Raw genomic sequence first — 20950 nt, 5'->3', positions numbered from 1 at the left:
AGATCCCCGAGCCCTCGCAGGGGAAACTGAGGCGAGCGACTCCGGGGATGAGGCCACTGCGCACCGCACTCAAGAGCCTCCAATGAGGCGACCACATCCGCAACCAAATCCAAACCAAATGTGCTACTTGTAAGATACAATGCTCTCAGCTGTAATACTTGTAAGATGAAATACTCTCAGCTGAAATTTTTGTTATCTTCGATAACCTCCCAGTTGCTGTGCTGGTCGACACTGGCGCCGATCATTCTGTGATGAATGGATCACTTTCCGAAGAGCTGCGAAAAGTTACCGCGCAGTGAAACGCACTGCAAATATACTGCGGGTGGCCACATAGTGGCGGCGATTGCCATGTGCACCGCCTGGATCGAAATACGCGTAGTGACGTTCCCTGGAAGCTTAGTTGTACAGTTTGAGTGCTCGAAGCAAATATTTCGATGACTGGACTTCCTCCGGTGATACGGCGCGGTAATGACGTGGCGAGAGTTTTTTGTTACGTTTTCACCCCCGCCCGCGCTGGACGTGAATAGTCGGCAATTCAGGGCGGCATTACGTATTTGCGATGAGAATATAAATTTCCCATATTGACCAGCATGTTCGTCATAGTCGAATCAGATCGATCACCTGCTAAGGGTGGGATTGATGAGCAAAACGTGTCGCTTTTACTAAACCGACAAGTTCGCGGTGCTCGTGGTCTCGTTGAGATCCGTAACGGACGAACAGAGTTATTTTTTTTACAAATTTCATCCGAGAACACCAGCATTTAACACCCTAGATAAGGCGTCGCATACATAGACCAGATCAACAACGGCCAAAACCTAAGCACTTTAGCGACGCTAACGACCCAAACAGAACCTCGGAAAGCTCCCGAAATTGATGTAAACCCACACCTGAATGCGTCACAACGAGAGCAGCTTCTACACTTCATAGGCTCTTTAGGCAACTGCTTTGCTCTTTCTCTCAAGGGCGGTAGACCACTGCCGCTACACTTCGGTTAATCACCGACGAAGATGAGCGGCAAATACACCAACGTCCTTACAGAGTTTCGGAAAAAGAACGGTATGCAATTTTTAGCGAAGTGAAGGAAATGCTCCACGAAGACTTCATACAGCCGTCGAGAAGGCCGTGGGCATCGCCAGTGGTTGTCGTCGAGAGGAAATACGGCAGGCTTCTCTTCTGCTTGGACTACAGAAAAATGAACTAAGTAACAAAAAAGGACGTCTACGTTTTGCCGCGCATGGACGGCTCCTTGGATCGTCTTGGCAACGCTCGGTGGTTCTATTCACTTGATCTGCGATGCAGATATTTGCAAATTGAGGTCGGTGAACGGGGTCGGGGAAGAACAACTTTTATTACTCCGGATGGGCTTGATGAGTTTAAGGTACTACTGATTGTACACCGCTCCGGCCACTTTACAAAATTTGATGGACACAGTTTTGGGTGGCCTGAAAGGGTAATCCTGTCTGGTGTACCTGGACGAAGTAGTGGTAGTCTCGGAAACGTTCGAAGAACACTTAGTTCGTCTTCGAAAAGATATCGAAGTCATTCATTCAGCCCAACGGTCCCTTAAGCCGGAGAGTGCCACTTCGTCTACGAAGAGCTCAAATTCATATGCCACGTGGTCAGCTACGAAAGCGACCGCCCTGACCCTGACAAAAGAGCCGATGTCGCCTTATTTGCAATGCAAACGGACGAAAAGCTGTGCGCCGTTTTTTGGGTGTCCATGCTTACTGGAAACGTCCTGTAAATACGTTTTCCAATATAGCAAAGCCATTAACTCAATTGTCCCGAGAAGGCATAGAATACAGTTGGGGGCCCGAACAGACCGTACCGTATGAGGAGCTTAGGAACAGGTTTGCAGAGCCCACCCGAACTTGGCCACTTTGACGAGGACGCGGACACCGAACTGAACACCGATGCTGGCAAAGTGTGTCGGCGCGGTGCTTGTGCAACGGCGAGATGGAATGGAGCGCGTGATCGCGAATGCGAGTCGTGCCCTTTCACCCGCCGAAACGAATTACTCAACAATGGAGAAAAAACGCCTGGAAGTTGTGTGGGCGGTCACAAAATTTCGGCCGTATTTGTACGGGTGACTTCCTACCGTACGTGACGTTCAGTTATAACACTCTGGCGGGAGAAAATACATGCTTTCACAATTCCGCTTAGTTCATGGCCACGAAGTGCTGACAATCTTGAATTCGATGCTTCTACCCGACGAGTCTACCGTCACCACCATGGAAGCTGAAGAGATCGCCCCGCGAGCAGAGCCGACGCGCCCGATAGCGCTCCAGCGAATCCGACAACAAGCAAACGACGCACAGCGATGCAACCTCCGACACCGAAATGCTACATATACGCCAGGAGAGGAAGTATGCGTGTAGAGTCGTATTCACCGCCAAGGGCATTCCGACAAGTTAATGCGCGGCTACTTCGGCGCTTACAAGGTTGCCCGTACGACTAGTGATGTGAAATAAGAAGTTCTTCCTGAGGGAGCCGTGCGCTTCCCCTGCTCAACAAGACGGGCCGAAGATGCACATGCTGCAAGGACGAAACCATATATTCCCGTTGAACTTCGCCGTAGACCAATTTGGTCTACAAACACTGCACACGAAGTGCAGTGTTTGTTTCTGCACGGTTTTGCGACGCATCGCCACGATTCTTTCTCCTTGAGGGTTTGCGCTATGTGAAGATTTGGACAGTTCAATGGTCAATCTCAGGCAGGGTATGTGCCGCATAACCCGGACTGAGCTAAAAGGTTAAGAAGTATAGAAGTAGACGATCGAGGTTGGCGTTCTGGCCATTTTCGTTTCTGCCGGTTTCTCCTTGCTCTGTGTGGAATTGTACTCTTAAATCAGTCTCCTCCCCTTGCATACCTGACAATATTTTGAAAGATCCCAGGGCCTGCATTGGTTTTGTCATGTCGCAGCCGTGTACTGGAAATGTCTCCTTCAATGAGCTCCTCTATTGCATTGTGGAGCACCGTGCTGAGTAGTTTCTTCGGAGACGTAGTCAACGGGAGACCAAAAGCTTGTTTGGTTGCTGTCAGGATGAGGCGATCGAGTTTGTCGGTGTCGGCTTGACTTATTGCAATATACGGTGCAACGTAAGTGAGGCGAGAGATGACAGAGGCCTGAAAGAGCCGAAGATTATCTTTTTTTTCATGCCTCGGTGCCGGTTCGCGGTGCGAGGGATCAAATGTGCTGTGTTCTCTCCTCACCATTTTCGTCTTCAATAGGTGGGCCACTCATTTTTCTTGTTTGTTGCGGAAGAAACTAATATGGATCAGCAATTTTAGAGCACAACAACGATTAATCCCACGCTTGAACCCACCATAGAGTGAAAATTTTAAATTTTGAAAATGGTACTTCGCAAACTTGGTGATGAAATATTAACATAAAAATTATAAAGATAACTAATCGATGTACGTAGCTCATCTCAGTAAAAACGTAGCACGAATACGACTTGGTTAGGAAAGCTTTCTAACTCTGCCAGACAACGGATCCTTCACGGCGTGCGGGACAATAAAATCCCAACGTGGCGGAGGCGGCGTTGGAGGGGGAGGGGGGCGGGGTTTCACTCACGGAGGACACTGTAGATGGCCCAGCGACTTTAACCAGCGTTCCCCGCGTGGAGGTGCTAGCTCACCGGCGGGCGCGTCAGCGGTACGGCTTGGTCGTCTTCTTTAGCGACGGTGTGTTTGGGCTAGTTTTGGCGCAGCTGCGTGTTCATTGCACGCTTCCTTCGGACAGCTTGATTAACTTGTGTGACAGCACCCTCCAGGGTAATTCGGAGCCGACGGAATCTAGTGGTCGTACGTCAAAGATACGTTAAGCTTTGGTATGAATTGCGGGAAAACAAAAAGTAGAAACCTCATGCAGATATTTCGCCGCTAGATGAATGCTACCGTTCGTGCACTTCTAGCCACGAATGGGACTCCAGGTATAAATTCGTTAACACCAATTCGGTTATGTTTTAAGAGGTATTAAAAAGGTATTAAGAAGGAGCAACTGGTCCTCATAAATAGCGATTATAATAGTTCCCTGAGCTTTCTCGCAATTCTCAAACTTACTTAACTAACTAGTTTAAATCGGTATAAATGGGAATCTCTAAGCTCACATGCCGAATAGTTTCGATGCTTGCGCTTGTGTCGCGTGGTGGTGTAACCCCGAGCTAGCACATCAGGATGGCTAGGTTCCGCTGTTTGACCCTTCAAATGGCGCTCCTCACCGTGATGTTTCTGCCGACGCACAGCGAGACTACGGCGGCGGCGTCCACCAGTCTAGCCAGGCCGTGGCCGACGCTGCTGCGTTCGGCACGCCGCCCCCGCGAATTCCCGGTAACGGCTGGCAGAATCTCTCGTTTCATTCTCTGTAGAGCCACGTGTGTGGATTCAAGTGGCATCGCATGGGCAATAGCTGTGGGAGTCATTTAACGCTTTGCTTTCCAATCACCTTCACAGCGTGTATTGGGGCCAATTTTTTATACCGAATTGTACGTACAACTGCGTCTAGATATGAAGTGTCGAGTTTTCGACGTTCATTATTCCAATTTGGACTGTACAAGTTAATGTTACGCCGAGCCGACTTCTTGAATTTTACACTAAATTAACAAACCCCTTCTCTCCGGAAACAGCGGTGCACGAGACGCTTGACCTGATTGAAAACAAAAATGACCGAAATGGAAATTTAACGACCGCAAAATACAAAACACTTCTGCCAAAATCAAAACTTTCAGACTAAAATGAAAACTCTGCGCCACCAATCAATCAAAACGAACCACTTAATTTTCGCTGACCTTAAGCCGAGCGCCAGTGTTTGGTATACGTTATTGTAGACTATTGTTCTGTGATTATGCGGCACGTTTACGTTATCCATGGCTGCCCGCTCTATCGCAGAGCGAGCCACGCGCGGCCTAACCGTGCCAGGCTAGAAGGTGAACGGGCCGACGAGTGCGAACGACCGCACCAGCGATGTGGCGCGTGGCCACCGAGGACGACGATTGGCTCCCATTGTGGCGTGATTTAGGGCGAAACTTGTGCGCGCGCTCCCGCGACAGCTGCGAACGGCGTGTGAGAGAGCTTCGCCGTGATGAGTACCTTGATGAAGGCGACTTTGCTGCAAGGCATTTGGGGGTAAGCGACTAGCGACGGTTCAAGTAAGCCAATCAACAAGGGCACAGTCAACAAATTATCACTGGCAGGTCCCCCCAAGTGTGCACGAACCAAATACTTCAAGACCATCATCACCATCATCTTATTCTTCTTCATTATAGCACGTGGATAAAATGGGCTTTGCCGCAATGAGTAACGGGGTATATACCACCGGCGGTTCAAGTGCGCTTATACAAGCTTCGCTAGAAATGTTTCGGTAAAAACTCAGGGTTATATCAGTGCTCAAGTATAAGCACTCTTAATAGGATATGCAAAAAAAAAAAAAAAGCTCTGCAGCATTCCTTCGCTCCTCCGTATGTTTATTAAAACTCCGATACTCAGTCAACATGATCAATTTAAATAAACACTTTTCTTCCAGGGGGCGTGGTGCGTAAAAAATTCACGCGCGCGCAAAACATGGTCGGAAACGACTCGTCGTCTGGCCGTTGAACCCAGTTTTGTGCGGCCTTCATTACTTGAATTTCCCGGCGTTTCAATTCACATTTTTGTCGCCCTTATCAGACAATATTCAGTGAGTATCTTCGACCTAACCCGCCGCGGTGGCTAAGTGGCTAAGGCGTTGCGCTGCTGAGCATGAGGTCGCGGGTTCGATTCCCGGCCGCGGCGGCCGCTTTTCTGATGGAGGCGAAAAGCATAAACGCCCGTCTGTACGAGATTTCGGCGCACGTTAAAGATCCCCAGGTGGTCAAAATTAATCCGGAGACCTCCACTACGACGCGCCTCATCGCCTGCGTTGCGTCGGCGCGTTAAACCCTACAATCAATCAATCAATCGAGTATCTTCGACCTGGGATAAAGTCTTGTACTGTAAAAGTGCAGGCCAACGTGCAATGGGGCCCATCATTAATTTTTGTCTTTTTCGTGTTACGGGGTACCACAAATCCTCATAAATTGGATATTACGTGAGAACTTCGCATTACCTCCAAGCAGGAGTGAAAAAACCTGGATAACTCCCCGGCAAAATTTGCATTTTCCCGCTGTTTCTCAGCCATGGGGAATATCTTTAGGGGCTGCATATTTGTTTCTCTCTCCATCCTGTTGTACTTTATTCGGCGAAGTTCAATTACGAGGGTTGTGTAACGGGGCTGTAGCAGATTTGTTTTAGAATTTCACACTGCAGGTGCTGCAAGGCACCGCAGCGAACAACGCAATGTTATTTTCTGCTGTAAAAACAAAATCCTGTATCATTAATAAATACAAGCGCATCATTGTAGTTGTTAGAACATCGCATGTACAAACGGCGGGATCTAACCATTATCCTTTCCGCACAGTTCGTATTTATTTATACTCCGCGTATATCCACCACCTAGAAAGAACATAACATATTCAAGCTGTATAGAAGATCACGAGTACCTTCCGTATCTTTACAAAAGGTTTCGAAAAAGCTTGTCTGAAATAACGTTTTGGTAGAGGCGAAGCTTTAAGAGATCTGGATTTTCAGAGAAAAAATGCGGCGCCCTGCGTAGCTCACTATGTCTAATTTAAATGATAATACCCTGCCTAAGTCGCGTGTGTGTATGTGCATCGCCCGGACTCAGCACATGGATTGTAGGCCGAAGGAGTACACCACTCCACGCGGTCGCACTCCAATTAATGTCATATAATACGTTCTATGCAAGCTGCCCCTGAGCTGATCGTATACAAGAGAGCGGACGTGGAAAATAATTTTCTGTGGTTACCCGACAATACAGCAGTGGATGGTCGTTGCGAAACGTTCGCTTTGGATTTGACCATCAACTACTAATGATACTGGGCAGTGTGGTTCGGGAAACACACCGATGGAGGGGTTGTTACGGTACTAACCAGTTAAATGCTAAAAATGATACTATCGCACTTTCAAAGTGTGGAAAGCTACTGCACTTTTGAGGGCATTTTTAATGATAAAAAAACACGTAGCTGTTCAGTGATTACACTAAAAAAACGTAGCTGTTCAGTGATTACACTAAAAAAATCGCGAGGTCAATATTCGTTATTTATTGGCGGTTTTTTCTTCAAATATGTATTCATATCCTGACTTTCCCTCTCCCCCTCTCATTGTCATTCTGTGACGTCAAAGCTAGAAAAAAGTCTGTTAACTGGACGTTTTGGGAAACGGCAAAGACAAAGGGCTTTACAGCTGATGCCAAAACAGGGAGTTTGTGCTGCCCGGTACTGCTTCCTGCTGTTTTTCAAAAAGAATCTGCCTCTAGTTTTTAAAAACGAATGTACCTCGTTCCGCGGGACCACCTATAACGTAAACGATTTCACGGTTTACTGATTTTTCAGAATCGCGCGTCTGATTTATTATATACAAATGTAGATTACGGTGCGTGCGCCGCCCAAGTATCATCGATTCCCTTGCCTCGCTGTCTACGAGTAATGGAACTTTAAACCAGACTTGACGTTCGTGATAAATTTCGGGGGAAAATATCTTGTTCTGAAGATGTTGACAGTTCTCGTTTACATGCAGCCAGCTTGGTTTTGGTTTTATTGTGTATATTGTTTGCTGGTGTAAAGGTGTAAACCAACGCTCAGAACTGTGATTCCAGTTGCTCACGAGCTCATCTGTTGCGAGCTGTCTTATGTGATCTCAATATCACGATCTTTCGAAAAGCTCTTGAACAGATGCCGCCCAAACGGTCTAGAAAGCTTTGAGACGCAGCGCATGATACTTTTTTTATATATTTACGTTCAGTATTGCTCAGACCTTTTTAAAATGTTCCATGTTTTTGCAGAACTTGTTTAGCTGTGTAACCCTCAGTCCATTCATGAAACGTGCATAATGATTATTTTTGCGACATCGTCTCAGCAAAAGCCCTCTGTTCCTTTTGCTTCATTCCCATGTTGATTTGGGAATGCATAATGTAATCGTTAATATAATGGCTTAATAAGGACAATCTTGTCGTGCGACTACACCCAAGCAAAAGTGGGATAAAAAAAACAACCTAATCCTTCTCCCTTCATAACTTTCCGCAGAGAGGGATATTTTTTCAACGCAGCCCATCACGCCGGGATCAACGGCACCGGGTCCCAAAAGCTCCACGTAAAAACAAACAAACAAACAAAATAAATTATCATCTTGTAGAAGTCCGCTTTTATATTTCACCGCATACGGGCAGAGGTGTTTACTTGCGAAAACAACGGTGAAGGCGGGGTACCACATAGCCCAGCAAGTAAAAAAAATAGCACGCAGCCCGGGACGGCTGCTGCGCGCGAACTTTGGCCTTTGTGATTTAAAAAAAAAGTACACTGGCAACTAAAGGCTCGGTCGTTGACAGTGTTGTTTTGACAACGTCGTTCGTATGTTCATTCTACTAAAGGGCTTACCATGCAGTAATGCCCAGGTTTTACTTTAGCAATGGAGGTATATTAGTCATTCCGCTGTACGCTCTGTACGTGAAAATTGTGGCAGGCAATGTTTGCGTAGAGCGGGTAAGGAGGTAATTTGTGACGTCAAGGCCCATTAGGCTTATATTACGTAACACCGAAACGATTCAACGTTGACTAAAATATGTCGCAGTGATGAGTAATAAAAATGTTAACTTTGTGAAAACATCAACAGCTCGTTATGAAAACACTACCTTCATATTTTTTTCCCGCCCCATTAAGTCCAAACGAAGCAGCTGAAGATTTTTCTGTTTGCGCGCCCACCATATTACGCCAAAAAGCTAAAACCATACAACGCTTAATGTGTTTTTACTTGAAATATAAGTGCCTACTACCTATTACTTTCTTGCATTTTAAATATAGGTTTGTAGTTGAATAAGAAGGTTTTAATATTCAGAATCAGCTTCCAAAACTAGCGCACCAGTTTCGAAAATACACAAAAATGTTTAACCTAGTAAAACGCACGCGGGCAGCGCCAGCACTGGTAGTGTCGCCTAAAACATTAAAGTATGTTGGTAAGTAATTCTCTTTAGGAATGTTCTAACCATTCTACCGAATTACACAGTTCGCAAAAAGTTGTTTCTACGGCCAAATGCAAGAAGTTATTAGGTCAGTCCTTAAAATAAAAGCGGCCTAAGATGGTCCGCGCCGTGGAACTTTCCTGAAGAACAAGGACCGAGGTTTCAGAGGTTTTTAGAACAATGCATCTCCGGCACTATAAAGTTTTGTTTGAGTTTGACCCATTTGGAACTGACAAAAAAAGCCGGACTGGACTGACCTTCCGGAAAAATTTATAGCCTTAGCAACCACTTCGTGCGCTACGCTCTCAATGTTTTTTAACTCCCGGATTTACACACAAAAGATTACTGAAAAACAACATTTCAGTGCTATTGATTAGTAACTCTTCTCATAGAAGATTTAGTTTTGCAGTAGCTGCTCCTCAGGGGGTAAAAAGCAGTGTGCTCTGTAGGTGCTTTACGTGATGATCAATTACGTTTCAGAAATTTCCGTACTAAACTACAACCGAAGAATGTTTCGCCAATATAGTAAAAACCAATAATTGTCGGTTTTCCTACCTGGAAACCTCCATCAGAACTTGTTCTGTAATTGCTATGAGCCCAAGGAGCTTTTGGGTATTAGAATGTTACCGATGTCACTTGAAATTCCCACACTTATTGGTGGCTGAACTGTTCCACTCCGCTTCCTTTTCTTGTACATTGTACATGTCCTTTGTGTACAACTATCTGCGAAATTTCCCCCAGGCTCCAATATCGTCCAGTGTCCACGGCCTTCGCCACGTGCTAATTCCAAAGAAAGGTTCCTGACCACCAGGAGTCGCGACGAATTCGAGAACAAGGGTCGTTGTCGCTGTCTTCCCGGCTCCCAATCATGAGATGGACGCCTGCTAACGCACGTGTCGTCTATTCAGCCTCCACAAGGGCTGGTTAGCCCGAACGCGGAAATCAATATACATTGAGCTTAGGCAACGCGGCCAGCCTGCATGCGAGAATCTTTGTTGGCCAATGCACCGCTGTCCGTACAGGTTGAAGTACTATGTTTGTCGCAGTCGCTTTTTTGGGTACCCAGACTGTTATACGCCCTTCTAGCAGACCATATGCCGAGCTTGATTGTCCTGTACCCTTCGGAGGTTTTCGAACGAAGCCGAATATCCATCCCAGGTTATATTTACATATCAAAGCGTATCCAACTGAAAAATGCAACTTCATGAAATATTTTCGCTTTACAACTGCCTGACGCCGGAAAAAATAAATACTTTTCTCACTCCAATTTTTATTGACTGATTGATTATGATGTTTAAGACGTAGACGCTACACAGGAGATAATGCGCGCCGTAGTGAAGGGCCCTGGATCATTTTTTTTTTGTATCTGGGGATCTTTAACATGCACCTAAATCTCGAACACACGGGCGTTTCCGCTTCTCGCCCTCAACAGAAAAGCTGACGCAGCGGGTGGGAATAAGACACGCGTCCTTTGGCTCTGTCGCACAACTGAAAACCTAAAAAAATGGCTAACAGTTACGAGGGAAGCTTTTGTCTACGGCTATCTCTACTCAGAGCAGCTACAAATCACAAATGCCATTTAGCGCATTCCATTTGCTTTAAACGAAACGTAACATATCACAGTTGCAAAATAATATACAGTAGACTCTCCATAAACGGAACTTAAAGGGACCGGAAAAATGAGTTCCGTTTAACAGGAGTTCCGTTTACTAAGGGAGATGTTCTAAGGTGCAAATTTATGTGCGCACACACTTCTAAGGGCATTTTATGGAACTCTAACCACTAGAAAGTGACTGTATCTGAGAGTTTTCAGAAAGCAAGAAAACTACAGCAAGTGTACGCACAGCATTCACAAAGTTGATTTGGCAACAATGAATCGCTGTGCACTACAAAATGCGTCAATTATTTTTGTTTGAGTCCTTACAACTGCATCTTCATGGAGGCTAGAGGCCTCAACTTCACGAGTGCTTACGAGCCACCAAATTTAGAAGACGGCAACGTGGTAATGAAGGACGAATACCACAACGATGGCACGAACGAGGCGACATGAGGTGAGCCCTGTAGCATCGGCGTCTAGAATCGAGACCGAACGACTGGAACAAGAACTGCGATGTTGCATTCGTTGCGCTAACACGGCTAACCACTTACGAGACGAGGCTTACGAGGCCAACAAGGCTAAAAAAGCATGGAGAAAGAAAAAAAAACAAGAACGAAGCAGCCGGAACAGTAAAAAGCTGATTCTCATGCCAGTGGATTTCATAAGAAGTTGCATTTCTGGTTCCGTTTACACGGTGATGCGGAAATTTTAGTTCCGATTACCGAGAGTTTTTTTTTTAATTTATCTGAATACAAAACCAACCAAATTCCAGGCAACTGTTCCGTTTAAGTGGCAATTCCGTTTAAGCGATTTCGGTCTATCGAGATTCTTGTACCTTCGTTGCTTCAGCATTAAGATGCCAATTCCCCTGTTGGAAGAAATGTTCAGAAAGATTGACGAGTTTCATTACGGCAACTATGTTACAGGCCCTTCCATGGCTGTTTTAAAAGGTGGTTCGTTTCCTTTTGGATAATACATTAGACTTAAATGGAGATCTTTTGTATACATTATGATTCCGAGGACTAGCGCACGGCAAGCTACCACAGTCGTGTAGGATTTGAATTTGTGACAGTAATCCAACGGAGCTCTCCAGGAGAAAGCATAGAGCTATGCAAGGCTAACCTTGCGATGTTTCGGTCCGATGCGGATGTTGTTCACTGCCTTGCACCAAGGTCAAAGATTCCTTTCGCGCTAGCATAATCCTAGACATAATATTTAAGAAAGAAGCCTACGTTAACTTTGCCTTGGTGAGTGCATTTTAGAACGATGATTTAGCCTTGTTTCGTCCCAACTTAAGGTTATTTGAAATAAATAAACAAATCAGCCAATAAATAAATAAATAAATAAATAAATAAATAAATAAATAAATAAATAAATAAATAAATAAATAAATAAATAAATAAAAATAATGAATTACAGATTGCAGCCGGCAAACACTGGTTTTAACCACAGTGGTTTTGTCCACCCTGGTTTTGTTCACTGCGGGTCAGAAGCACCTACGGAAGAGTTACAGCTGTTTTGTTTTAATTCTGAGTCCACCCTGCCCATATTATGCCATAAACTTTCTCGGCTCATCCCACCATCGAATCTTTGGTCTTCCCTTATTTCGCCTGCCTGCCAAGTAACCATAACGTTGAGCCTGTTGAACGCCTACTTTTTTTCTGGCATTCAAATTACAGGACCGGCGCCGCCCCACTTCTTTCGCATAATTTTAATTAGGGTATCTTCTACATGAATTTACTCTTTAATCCAAGCTGTTTGTTTTGTCTTGAAGTGTTATCCAAGCAATTTACCGGCTCTTGTGCGCTGTACAGCAAAAATTCATTCTTCCGCAGTAGGGGCATTTTTGTTATTTTGCAGTAACTTAGGAGGTTAAAATTGTGAGAGGCGCTCGGAATTACGGGCCAACTTGTGTTTAACGAAACAAATGATGCCAAAAATAATTTAAAAGAGCGGAACGACTTCCCTGCTCATTTTTGGGTACAAGTTGATTACAAAAGAACCACATAATCACATTATGGCATGCTTACAACAAAAGAAACTTACTGGCTTAAGAAACTGTTTACCAACAATAAATCTGATTTACGCTACTTACCATGTAGTAGAAATATGTGTGAAATACCGCTATATATTTGGCTAAGATTATGTTGGCGAAATACTTCAATGCCTTATTTGTAAGCTGAAATATTCCTCCCCATCAAACCACAAAATTTCCTTGGTTTGCTAAGGGGTAGCTACCTTGGTGGGAGCCTATGGTAAACTGAGATACCCCCAAGTAAATAATTTTTTAACTTTTCAAGCTTTCAAGCAGTCAATAGAACCAAATAAACAACACGCATAAAAACTGTGTTTTTACACATTAAGTAGGTCACCCTATTTAGGAACAGTGCATCATGATGTATACAAGTTTTATTTTTCTGGCAGCATTTTACAATTGGTAACCAACTTGAGTGGACTAGGTAATGCAAGAAATTTAGGTAAAAATTGTAGGTAAACAAGGCCCGTTCGCGCACGGCTTTGTAGCCTTCTATATCCCTTCAAAAAGAAAAAAAAAACAGAGCTTACATACAAAGTAATCGCTGTGGCAAGCAGTAGAGATCGTTATGTATTGCTTACCATGTAATAAAGTAGGATATGTTCGCTTTCGGGAAATAATTCTTTGTGGTGTTTTAGTCCCAGCAGACGCTCTGCGTTCACGTCTCGAACCGAAGGTATTTTTAGCACACTAAACACCTCTTCGCCAAAAAAAGAACTTAACTTCAGAGATTGCAGTTGTAGTAAGAAGGCGATTTACTTCGGCTCCTTAAGCGTCCTAACGAAAGCAAAAAAAATATGAAAATTTTGTTTATTGCGTGTGTTTGTTGTACGTAAGCCTAAACAATCTGTTATTTTTTTCTCTAATCCGGATTAGGTTACCAAAGAAAGTCAGGATTTTAGTCTTTGAAGGCTTCAGAGCCAAAGCTTTGGCATTCCGGAAATAGCTGCGGGGTTCTTAGCGGCAAAGCTCTATGTCATTCAAAAATGTTTTTGAAAGAATTGTGCTACGACGTATCTGGGAAGCACCGGCAGATTAAACGCTTTATTAAAATGGGAGACCTATGAGCAGTTGATTCGCAGGTTTCCCCTATAATCGGTATTGTCTTAAGGCACTTGTCTATTTGGGTCGTGGAAACAGCCCTTCTCCAGACTTAAATTGCACGCAAGTCACGAACATAGCAAATGTGTAAGGCAATTCTTGCTGGTTTGGTTTTCTTTTAAGGGTTCATTCTCCAATTCCAAATTCATAAGGTCGGGGGTGTACACGGCTTTTGACTATAAATTTTGCGCAATTCTGTCCCATATATATTGGACTGCTTAAAACATTACCAGGTGCATTTCTTAACCTCATGCCCATACTGTGTCGGTTTGATGTAATTGCTTATATTTTTAGTGTGGGTTTCAAATTCTATTTTGCTCTCTGCTTAGCTATCTGCCTAATTTTCTTTTCAATATTTTTATTTCACTGATCAACGGGCTTTCCTTTATCCATATTATATATTTTATGTCTTGCTCTCAACACAAGAGTGTATCCTGTAGCATGTGTACACAGAAAATGATCGCTCTGTTTCAGGTATCATTAAACAATGAAATGTTAAGCATAAATTTACGTATAAAATTTTTCAATTTCTTTTAGCTATTTGTTGCAATGGTGTCTATTATTTATCGGTACTCTGAACAAGTGTATCGGCGAAAGGAGGTCTCGTGCCTAGGGATGACCACCTTCTTTGTTTTGTAATTTGAAACAATTATGTGCCTGTCGTTCATCTAACTCGACCTGCGCCTTCAAGCCAAGAAGATTGGGGTTCCGTGAGCGCGCACGCACACAAGTACACACACACAAAGCTCGCGCGCATATAGCGCCCCCCCCCCCGCTCTTTGTCTTGACAGGGGTTGCCTGTGACCCTATGTTTCGCCCGTGACCCTATGTTGCGTGTGACTTTATGTTTCGCCGCTCCGGCTAGACGCCCAAATTTCATCACCAATTGATGCTTACTTTCTTAATTATGGGAAGATTGCGGTCATTTTCTTTACTTGGCGATGTACAGAATATTTAAGTCCGGGCGTCATTACGCCGTTGTTAGCTGCGCCAACGATCAGCGTCAGCGAAAGTGCTCAAGCAAGAATCGTGTTAAGTACACCCCAATAAAAGAAGTGTCTGCATGGGCGGAGTCTATTCTTTGCACGAATTTCCTGCGTCCCTTGAGTGCCGCCGTGAATGGGTCGTCGCGTTGAACCGGAAAGACTTCGAACGTAGCAAATTTGCGACGGTAAGTATGCGGTTTGACGCTCTTTATGGAAGCGCTGTTTATTAACCCTCATCTTCAGTCCTTATCGCACGTTTTTGTTATTGGGAGGTATGTTTTATTCATTTCATCAACGGGAAGCTGACAGAAATCAACCCGACACCTACGCTGCAGCTCGGAACGCGAAAAAGTCGAGTCAAATGCGAAACAGGAGCGTTGGGGCGGCAAGGCATGACCGGTCGGGTCGGTAAATATCTGTTCGCAATTTGCAGCCACCGCTGAACGGAACAGTTATTTTAAGCAACGAAATGCCGGTAAAATCTTTGTGTATCGAATGAGTTACACCTGGTTTGTGGCGTAGTGTCATGCGGCGGCAAATTAGTCTTCTGCGAATGCATCCTGCACATGCTCAGAAGCAGTGGCGGATCCAAGAGTGGGGGCGCTGAGGGCGAATCCATTCTCCGCCCCCCTCTAAAACGACTCGACAGTGATTTTTTTGTCACGTGCAATTTTTTTAACCGTGGCCGGGACTGTCGCTTTTCGCGACGAGAAAAAGCTAACGGAACCTCCGCCTTAGTGGAAGGAAGCCTGCTTATCGCTATTGGGGCAAGGTATACGACAACCGCGTCAGCGTTGATGAACGAGAACACGATGCGGGCGGGGACCCGAAACACAATCCCCGGAGCTCGCGCGAGAGAGATACATTCCAGGCATTGAAACGCAGGCTGGTACGTGAAATGCGCACCCACGAAAATGAGGAATGTGAACGGGCCCCGCAAGGGGCCAGTCAGTGGCCGTCAGTTCTCTGGTACAGATTCTCGAAGAGGGATCAGCAGCTGAAAATTGTTCATGCACATCTTCAGACCTCCCGTTGCATCGGTGTCAAGTACCCGCGCGTAATCACAACCGAAGTGGGCCTGCTTTGCGCGCACACGTGCCTGAGGCGTGCAAGGTATACGCCTGCCGGCAGCTACCACACATCGGCGGCACCGTCGGCTGCATGAGCGACTGGCAATGTCGGCATTACTTTAACTTTATCAAGCTGCATTAGTATGCGTCCCGCCACTATACTATCCGCTACACTCTGCAGTGTCAACAAATGCGTGAATCGTCACCGCTGTATTGTGTGTATGCCTTGAACGCAAGTAATCCTTAACTAGAAGCTCTTAATTTCCTGATATCCCATCCGTAGCTGCTTCCACGCTTCTTCCTCGTTTTTGTTCCGAGAGCAATGAAATTTATTTGAATTGAAGCGAAATGAATTCCTTCTCGGGAATGTGCGCTTGTTATAAACGACGGCATAAGGGGCATAACACCCGCGAAACTTTAAAGTTTTCTTATTTATGACTTGAATATTGTTAGGCACAGGCTCTCTTTCCTGTTATTTTCTTACTGGCTGCGTGAAACACACCCCAAGAAATACATTTCTGGCTACGCCACTGGACGGCATAGAAGTTCTGTGTCACAAATTCGGCCGTTTGGTTTCACTGCACGTCGCCGCATTTTCAGCGTAACGTCCAGAAACTTATTGCTGTCTCCGTATAGTTTATTGAAGGTAGGGTGACCATATTGCTGCAGGTGGAAAATAGGACACACCATGGAGGAGGGGAGCGAAGGGGGAGTAAAAAAATTTAATAAAAGGTTTAGACTTCGAGAAAAAAAAACTGAATCAGAGTGCTCTTTCAAAAAAGTTGGTTTTACTAACCACTCACTCGGGCTGAGGCAACAACCCCACTCACACTTCAGCTATGTGCATTCATTTTGCAGGTCCCACTTAGCTTCTTCTTTGGTGTATTTTGCGGGTGATTGATTATTGTTTTCAGCAGGAGTGTATCCCGCCGGATTGGGTTCTAAAACTCTTCGTACATTATACGGAAAGTTGATCCGCCAAGTAAGACAGCACGCAACGTGGACAGCAGAAGACGAGGCTTCTTGGATGTCCACGTATACCTCACAATGGGAAAAAACGCCCTCGACTTGCGCTATGGTTCCAGGAAAACGCAGGTCCAGTTTCACGAAGCGGGCAATCTCGATGGAGCATAAGAGCCTCTGTAGTAATCTCTTTAAAAACTTGCGCCAACATCTCAGACACTGACATACCGGCCGGAAGAGTTCCCATTTTTCAGTCTTTTTTTAGCGCTTTGCTTAAAGGGATCCACTGGCTAAACATAGACTTTTCTAATTCGTCAGTTGCTTTGAGCTCAAGAAAGGACAGGAATTAATAGAGGCTGTTTTAATCTCCTGCCAAGCATGTATTTTTCGTCGCAGTACCCACTTTAACCTCGCAGTAGCTCTATATCTTGGTATTTGCCCATATATTCTATGCAGGCTTCATTGAAGTCGCACACGTGCAATTTTATTGTATTATTTTCTTCGAAGAGGAACCGATTCGACGAAGAACTATGCTGTCACGCTTTGTTGATTTGAAAATCGCACTCATTGCGAGGATCCCCATTGAATACGGAAGTATAGTGAAAGAGATTATTCCAATTAACTGTAACGCGAGTAAGTTCTTTTTTCAAAACTTTTTAATGTAAGGAGCTGCAAACCGAGACTGTACATGTGTGCTGCACATAAAGTCTCTTAATCGGCCGATGATTGGGCTTAGCTATACATAGCGACTAAAAAGAAATATTGCTCCACCCGCGTCTGAACGAGACAAGAAGCGCTAGTACGCAAGAACAGGTTGGAATTTCACTTTCCTTGTAAATATTTCAAAGCAATTATAGATGCAGTTGTTGAACTAACTTGCAGCAGGTTGGCACTGTTTCGGTTTTTCAGGTCTATTGGCGCGGATTTTGAAACTATGCGCTTTAGCGAAAACAGGACATGATTGTATTTCGGGACAAAAAGACGGGACAACGGCCGCGGATTTCTTAAATGGCACTGTCCCGGCAAAACCTAAATGTCTGGTCACCCTAACTACATGTTGAAGACCTTTTCTATAGTGCATCCCTTTAATCTACGCATTTCGTGCGCACTTCACGTGCGAAAGAGACACGACGCGCGCCTACAGCTAGTCGCTGCTACGGCCTGCGGATCACGACCAGTTAATTATAAAACCAGTCATGCTGCGGAGACCGCCATTATTCAGGTACAACTTAAAAACGGCAACGGTACTTCCGCTGTGCCTTATCACCACAGCCGGATGTTAGTCCGAATTGCGCAAGTAGTGCGTTACAGGGAATATTTTGAGCATATCATGTGCCGTTTTCGCGATTTTGTAATGCTTAATTTGCTCATAAACTACTTCAGCGACGACAAAGTACGCGAGAGAAGGCAGATGGTATCACGCATTCATAGCAATCTCGTTTCAAAACTTGCGCTGCTGAGCACGAGGTCGCGGGCTCGATTCCCGGCCACGGCAGCCGCTTTTCCGGTGGAGGCGAAAAGCAAAAACGCCCTTGTGTACGAGATTTCGGCGCACGTTAAAGATCCCCAGGTGGCCAAAATTAATCCAGAGCCCTCCACTACGGCGCGCCTCATCGCCGGCGTTGCGTCGGCGCGTTAATCATCAATCTGCGCGTCAGTCATCAGTCCTTTCAAAACGCGTGCGCCCGCTGACATCCGGGTCAGTCGCTTATACAGAGGTATACCGTACATGAGTTATTGCCGTTCTTTACTTGTTCCTAAGTATACTACGATGATGCTGTCACCAACAACAGCAACATCGCCCGGTGAAGACTTCGCGAGTTGCTAATACGGGACAGCTTTTGCGCCATTGTGCCACGCGGGAGGCAGAGCCTCAGATTTTTCGCAGGTGTCTTGAGGTTTATAAAGCCGTTAATGCTGTTCCAAACGTGTTTATATGGGGATTAAAAGCAATACGAAACAGCAATGAAATTTATTCTTGCCGCTGCTTGCTGAAAACTTAAGAGTGCTGCGTGCTACCAGACACAGGGCAGAAAGACACGTTTAAGCATTTTTGTTTTACGTGGGCAATCTCCACGCTTATTAGGTGCGAGTTTGCAGCTCGGAGGTGATCGCACTGCTCCTGCACCTCCAGAAAAAAAAAATCGGGGAACTGGCCAGCCGCCAAAGCTTTCAAAGATGACGAAATCACCTGCACCCAGAGTGCGTGTGGAAACCGGAGAGCACTGGGTCTTCGGAGGTAAACACGCGGCTCCTTTTCAGCCCACCTAGGCGCGCCACCCATGCATTGCTTTCACCTCCTTGGGTGGCGTCTTTAAGACTATGTCACTGAACTCGACCATCACGCAGTGAATGCCTTTCCGTTTCTTAACGCAAACTTGGAAACGTCGTCACGCGCCGAGGGTCTTCCCACAATAAAGCCTTTAAGACGTTTGCACGCGGGGTGCCCGCGTACGTGAGCAGCACCCCGTCCGGCCTGCGACAGATGATGCAGCATTCTTTTGGTGTTGTTGGGTGGCGACCACCAAATACGTTCTCCAAACGCCTCCTGCTCGGTGGGAGCATATGGTACCCTTCCTAGCCATTTCTTCTTTCCTTTACCATTTCCCCTGCCCAGACCGGGGGTATCTATTGTCGGTGAAGGGAAGGGGGTCATTTTCTCTCGCCTTTCGTTAAAAACACTTTCGTAAGACGTGTTTTACAGGAAATTAAATTTGAATAAAAGCCGAGGAAGCAACAAATGAAGTGTGAGTCAAATTGACCGTTTGGCGAACTTACGAGAAGCATACATCTTAATATATCATTTAAAATCATGTAACCACTGAGCAGCATATAACCATTGAGAGCCTTAAATTAATTTTGTCGGTCTTTGCGAGCCCTATTTCATTCAAGTGATATTTTTTATAGCAGTTGCGGGTATTTTTTTATACAAAGCAAAGTGACAAAATCAACGAGATTTGGAATAAATTTTGTTGCATAGACATATAAAATGAGATTTTTAGCAACTGTGATCAATGGTAATGTTCCTGACATTATTCAGGAAGGGTGGGGAAAGCCCTTCACATACATTACTGCTAAAAAGTTTCCACGACAGACCTCTAGACGATGTTACCTCATTATACCCTCTAGGAAGGAGGTCTCCATCTCTTTATGCAGCCCATTTTAAGACTTCGTCAAATGAAGGCCGGCCGGGCTTTTCTTCGAACATTCAAAACTAATGTAAATAAAGTTCAGCTGCCAATTTAAAGTTAACACGAAGGTAAAAGTGTTTCCGTGGACTGAAACTGCTTTTTCTAAAATCGTAGGCACAAAGTTCGCATTGTGGTCTCGCAGAACAGCCCTGTGGGACCCTTGCGAACGTGGTTGGCTTGCCAACATGGATTTCAGTTCACGTTCGCATACAAACTTCCGGTGTCCGGAGACCGTGAAAAGCAGCTGTTGCAAGTACCCGTGTATAGTGGAAAGCTTCACTGGGGATTCATGTGTACCTTGTGTGGGACAGTTGATCGAGGACGTTAGTACGCATCGGCCGCAGAGCTGGGGGTCGGGGTGGGGCCCGACCGTCGCCACTAAATAGGGTACTTCCTGTCTCCGACAGTAGGGGCCCAGTTATCGGACCCTATTGGTGAGCGGTAACCCGTGGCAGGGGCCGCATATTTGGCAATTGGCACTGTCTGATGCCCTCGCTGAGCAATCAGTCTTGCAAGAGAGTCAGACAAAAGGATTGGAGCAAAAATGCTTCCCTCATTACCACTCTTTTTCCCATAACCCATCCCGATGTCCAAGTTCCCGTTCCCAGCAACCCACCCTATCCGGCTTTTTCCTAGGGGGGACAAGAGGGGTCCCCCCGGGCTCGTCCCCCTGGCGGTGGGTCGCAAGAAAGTCTTTCCCATTAATTTCTCTCCACCTTCGTGTGGACAAAATTCTCTTTGCCGGTTGGCCTGTTTTTGTACTGTTGCAATTGGGTATAACCGGTTGTACTTCGTGTGGTACCGGGGAGCTATTGAAAGCTCCATTTACTCGATGTGGTATAAACGCGCATTTTGCACATTATCTTTTTGCGTAAGTTGATGCTTTATCCAAGTGTTTGGGAAAAAAGCTAAATGATATTGGTGCGAAATATTGTAAAGAGAAACTAAGAAAAA

The sequence above is a fragment of the Haemaphysalis longicornis genome, unplaced genomic scaffold (assembly GCF_048455015.1).
Source record: "Haemaphysalis longicornis isolate Haplotype H1 unplaced genomic scaffold, Haemaphysalis longicornis Haplotype H1 scaffold_7, whole genome shotgun sequence".
Taxonomy (NCBI): domain Eukaryota; kingdom Metazoa; phylum Arthropoda; class Arachnida; order Ixodida; family Ixodidae; genus Haemaphysalis; species Haemaphysalis longicornis.
Note: the sequence above shows the minus strand (reverse complement) of the source record.